Here is a 6,000-nt window from a genome sequence, read left to right on the forward strand (position 1 = left end):
GGTGATTCACTAGAAAAAGTCAATATTCTAAGCTGAAGTGGCTTGTTTTTTTAGGTTAAATTAGTCACTATTTTTAGCATGGAATCCTGAGCCATAATTCTTCTAGGTACCTTTTTAGTGTCTAGCCCATGTGAAAGTGTTGATAATTGCCTAAATAAGAAGCCCCTTTGGCAAAAAATTTAATGACAAATTACACTAGACATTTTAAACATTATTTCTTTGTATCACCTCTTTTATAAATTCCTAATACACATTGCAGCGATCCTTCACTTGACATAGAATGTAATAAATATGAGCTCACCAATCAAATTCTAGTTTTAGATCCAGCCAGCGCTTGTGTGAACAAGATAGATTAAAGATTTAACGAGTAATATTCAGTGGAATTCAAGCCACAATATTTGAGATCCAACCATCTAATTGAACCCAAATTATGAGTTCAGACTCATCTTTTGTCCCTCTATCATTTAATACAGTTTGATTAAAGAACTAATATGGTAAAATACCATGGAAGCTCACCACAATATAGTTGTCCAGGAAAGACACATCAACATATTTACTTGAAAATGTTTATGTTTCATGTTTTCAATCTGTAAGTTCCTTCTTGATTTCTTTTTTGATCTTTAAAAAAATTCCTGGCGTGGGGTACCATATACATGACCTAGGAGGATTCATGAAATTTGATATCACTTCTTTGCATTCAAGATCAATCTTCAAATAATAATAAGTGATTTCTCATGTTTATTGATTAGTTGAATTACTATAACTCGCTCGGTTAATTACTATCGTTGATTGTAATCAATTTATGCTATAATATTTATAATGAACCTTCTATATTAGTATGTAAATGATGAGTAGAGGGGTCAACCACAGGGAACTAGAGTCTAAGTATTTAATTCCAGATAATTTGAATGTATTTTTAATATATTTAATCTTCGTTATATATGATCTTCAGGGACGATCTGGTGGGAGACCATCTCACTATCCAAACCACGAGACGCCAACAACCTCACCGTGCAGCCAGAGTCGATGCCCACGACCCCCACTTCAAAGTACTCACGGTCATGAATGTTGATTTATTTTCTTGTAATTTCTTGTATTTTGATTTCTGAACGATTGGATAGGCCGTTGTGTTTGGGTCTCATTCATTGTTTTTCCTTTTATTTGTTTTGATGTATGTTTAAAGGGAAATCTTTCGTCACAAGATGTTTCCCCTTGTGTGTCCCAATTGGGCATCCTCCCTCCCCAGTATGAAGGGATGACATGGTCATGGAAGCCTTGGAGTACATTTAAAATTGAGGGAAAATTCTTCATCTGGGCTCCCCCCTCCTGTTGGGAGTTACCTTTACAGCTTCTGGAGAGTAAATCATGGGAGCGCCTGACTCCACCATCAGTTTCACCTCGTCAAGCCATGCCTCCAAGGAAGAACCACGCCCTCGCCGCATACGCACACCACCATCGTACCAACACCTCTTTATTGGAGATTTCTTGAAGCTAACGGTCAACAAGCTGGTGCAAAAAGAGTTTTCTTGGAGATCAATTCCAAGAGGGTCCATTCTTGGATGTCCGTTCGTGTTTTTGGTTCAGGCCTGTGTTGATGACGCCGCGTAACCCAAGTTTGCCATCATCACTTATTGAACGACATAAACACTTCTTGGAGCTTTCTTGGAGCTTCTTGGAGCCTATTCAAGAATTTGCCTCTCTAAGAACGTGCGGCATGCAAGAAGCACGTCAGCCTCATCACTTCTCCAATCTCAGCATCGTCTCAGCTCCAATCTGGGTGATCGCTTCTCTACATCACCGCCAAGAAGCCTTTGTGGCTTGATGACCTTCAAGAAACCACTTTTTGGAGCTTCTTGGAGAAAATTCAAGAAGTTGCCTCTCCAAGGACCGATGTCCTGCAAGAAGCAGGCCGGCCTCCTATTGCTTGACATCATCCCGGTTCCATTTTGGATGGTCATCTCTTCGCCTCACCACCAAGAACCCTTCGTGGGCTGACGACCTTCCAAGAAACAACTTCTTGGATCAGATTCAAGAACAATTTATCGGGGTCTTCTTGATTTCTCTCGCCACCAAGAACACCCTCCCTTAGCATCTTCTCAGCCGAGCCCACACTGGAACACTCTTGTTGTGCGCCTATGCACCGCTGTGCATGCCCGCCGCCCACCCACAACTTTTGTCACCTTCTGTGAAATGACTCCTCGCCATGGACTTCTAGGTCTCGACCTATCAGGTACCGTCATTTCCCCACATTAACTTCTAGTGTCGTCTTCTGCTACATGCTCCTCTACCTCGTATTAACATTGAAATATAGGACTAGCCACCTATTCGTCGAGAGGTTTGGATTTCTTGTGATAACGACTAAGGTCCCTAGCAGAAAATGTAGTGGACATCTTTGGACTTTTCATTGTCTACTCACCTCGTAAAGCATCTAGTCGGTCCAAGTGGGCCATTGGGTGTCTGACCGTGAATATTCCACTCCTGAATCTTTAGTCGATTGTTGATCTGATCAATAATTGAGGCATACATTGTATCACTAACATTTCATTTATCATCGTGCCTGTGTCGTAACATGAGCCCAACGATCACGACACTCAGCATGTTACATCATGATCAGGTCTCCAAGATTAAATAGGGATGATCTATATTGATTTGTTTTCTAAATAGAAGGAAAGATCCTTAGAGATCATAAGGGAAAATAATTGAGAAGATAGAGGTAGGAGAGATGAGAAAATATGAAGAGAGACTAAGTACTCAAAAGAAGATCCAGAATTAAAAGTGTAATGAGATCAGAAGAGTACTTAATAGATGATTTGTAAACAATAATGTTTGGTGAAGAATGTAGAGATTAAGAGGGAGGTAAGGGACTGATAATAAATCTAATTTTTAGGGTATTTTATATCTGATAATAGAATGTGATTGTTAGCTGACTTCTATCTTCAATCAAGACAAGGGCTAGTACATTTCGCCCAAGCCAAGGCGATTTAGAAGAACACAAATCAAAATCAATGAATAAGTAACCCAAAAATAAAAGTCAATAATTGGATAAAGTTTGATCCAAGGAGATCTCCCATTTGAATGCAGACTATGGTCAAGCATCCAAGAATGAAAAAGAGAGAAAAATTAGGAATTTATACCTAGGATAGAGGGGAGAGACAATTCCACTTCTGCCATTTGGTTTTCCTTAATTTTATTTATTTTTAGAACTAGTGCTCAAAATTTGATCTCAATCCAACGGTTGGATCTTCAGGTATAAAGGTTTGAATCTAGTGCAATCTGAGGGGTTAGATCCATTTTGGCTTTCTCTTTCTCCACAACATTTTTAGAAACCCCTCAGCTTTTGCACAATTTTATGTTGACATTGGTCTTATAAATAATTTGATATATGCTCTTGTGCTCCTCTTTCACCAGAAAAATGGCAAAAAACCCCTCGATTCTTCAAAAATAAATTAAAATACCATAAACTTTACTAAAATTAGAGATTAATGTCTGCAAAAACCACCGAGAGAAGTTTTAGAGCCTCTTTCTTCATGTTCTCCACTCAATAGTTTCAAAAAAAGTCCATAAAAATTAGGAAAATTCAGGAGAATATACTATAGAAAAATTTATTTCATTTCTACCATTAAAACGTGCAATTATAGTCATTTTAGTGCACATATAAATGTAATATGTAGGAAATGAATACTGAAATTGCAGGTTATCCTTTATCATTTTAATCACCCTAAAATGTATGTATATATATATGTATATATATATATGTATATATATGTATAAATATATATATATATATCAAACCACTCTAAGCATTAATTTATCCTACTTTCTCCATCAATATTTGGATGTTTTCTAAACTTCAATTCCATATCCACCATATCTCTCCATCAAATTTTCAAAAAATCATTGATATGGAAGTTCATCCTCAACTTGAATTTATTATTATTTTTTGTTTCAAATATTAAACACATATTGTATAAACAAAGCTCAATATAATATCACTGTGCTCCGCAAATTGATTTTTGTTTTTCTGACGACGGGTCATAAATTTCAGTCATAAATTTTCATTAGCAACAAATAAAATTCATAAATTCTTTAAAATAACATGAAAATCCTTTTTTAAAATCAATAATAATTTTTTTATTTAAATAATTTATTTAGTATATAAAATAAAAAAGGTAAAAACATATTTGTATAGATGGTTTCCTTCCTATGGATTGAGTTCTTTGTCCTTGTATATTTCTTTATTTTTATTCACAAATTTTTATATTTTTCATTGAATAGGCTTCAGCGCCAACAATAGGATTAATTTGCGTTCGATCACAAAATTTTCAGGCCTATCAAATATGTCATCTTCTTCTCTAACTCTAAATTAGATTTATCTCTCAGCTCCAATACTGTGGAGAAGACTTCACTCACTCACCTCTAAAATCTTCAGTGAGTTTCAAGAAAATGCATATTTTGTTTTATAAAAGAAAGTTAAAGTTACAACAAAATAAATAATACAACCTTACTGTTTTTATTAGGTATCTACGTAGATTGAAAAAGAGACAGATGGAGAAAGTTACTGTTTTTATTCAAGTTTCATTATATGAGAGTGTTATTCCATCATTGCCTGATTTCTTTCTTTTCCATTTTTTACTATTTTTTATTGGTTGAGAGCTCCATAATATGACTTTTTATCATCTTTAGGGAAAATCATGGGAGATTTAAAAATTACTCCTTATCCCAGTACCTCAATGGTTTGAGTTCACCTCCTATAAGTGCACTAGCTCAAAATCCAAGTTCGAATATAGAGTATTTATCAGATTTTAGTATGAAATGTGTGATCAAGATGTAATCCTCCATCCTCATGATTAGAGGAGTGATAAGTACAAACTTAGAGTTTTATGTCAGTGTTGTAATTTATATTTAAGCAACAATACTTATAATAGTTTCCTATTATCTTCTATATCAATAATACAGGGCAAGTAAGACTTAGATCTAAAGGATAGTAGTGGTTAATTTTTATATTTTTTTCTAGTATTTTTTATGAAAGAAATAAACTCACAACTCAAAAAAGATACTTTTACAATTTTGTCAGATTTTATTGAATTATGTTTCAAGCAGAAATGTAAGAAAATGATAAATATATTAAATATGAATTTAAAAAATAATTGATTTACAAAAAAAAATACAGTTTTAAAAACTCAAACATATATATAGATATAATTTCAAAGTCAAAACAACTAAAAATGATAAATACTTAAATTTAAATATTTTTATAGAGTTGATTTTCATGCTAAAAGACCTATAAATAATAAAGATGATATATATATGTATATCATATTTTTTATTTCTAGGCAAGTCAGCAGGGTGGGCTTTGAGTCAAAGGGGTCCGTTGTAGAGATCCAGACTCATTCAAAATTCGGGATGAGAGCCCTAAAATAGACTAGAAGTAAAACGTGACTTTAAGATGTATGAAAAACTGTGATTTTGGAAAGGTAAATGAACAAATTTTGTAATGGAATTTTAAGTGCAGAAACTATAGATAATATGTAAGTTTTAAAAATAGAAATTTTGGGTTCTAGAGATAGATAGTTATATAAAATGGCCATCTAGAGAGAGAGTGGTGGAAAATGAAGGAACTGCAGACGAAATGGATGGGGATGATGATGAAATGTTAGATCTAGGTTCCTGAAGTGTTGATGCATGTATCTTGAGCCCCAATAACTCTTATTAAAATTGGATCCTTATATGTTGCCAAGCTTAGGTGTTTTCTATGCAATAAAAGAATGAGTAAAGGAATAAAACTTCATAACACTTGCTTCAACTAGGTTGAACAACTAGGAACCGGGAGAGTCTTGTCCTGCTGGCTACCCACTGCTAGGGCATGTCCAGAATGTGATATAGAGAGATAGGAAGATAATATTTATACCTTAGGCATGGTATAAAATGCCCTTCTATATTTTCCTATTTTCTCTCATTTTTATTCCTCACTCTTTTTTTGTTGGTCAGATCTTGAATTTG

This window comes from Wolffia australiana, chromosome 5 (genome assembly GCF_029677425.1).
Source record: "Wolffia australiana isolate 7733 chromosome 5, ASM2967742v1".
NCBI lineage: Eukaryota > Viridiplantae > Streptophyta > Magnoliopsida > Alismatales > Araceae > Wolffia > Wolffia australiana.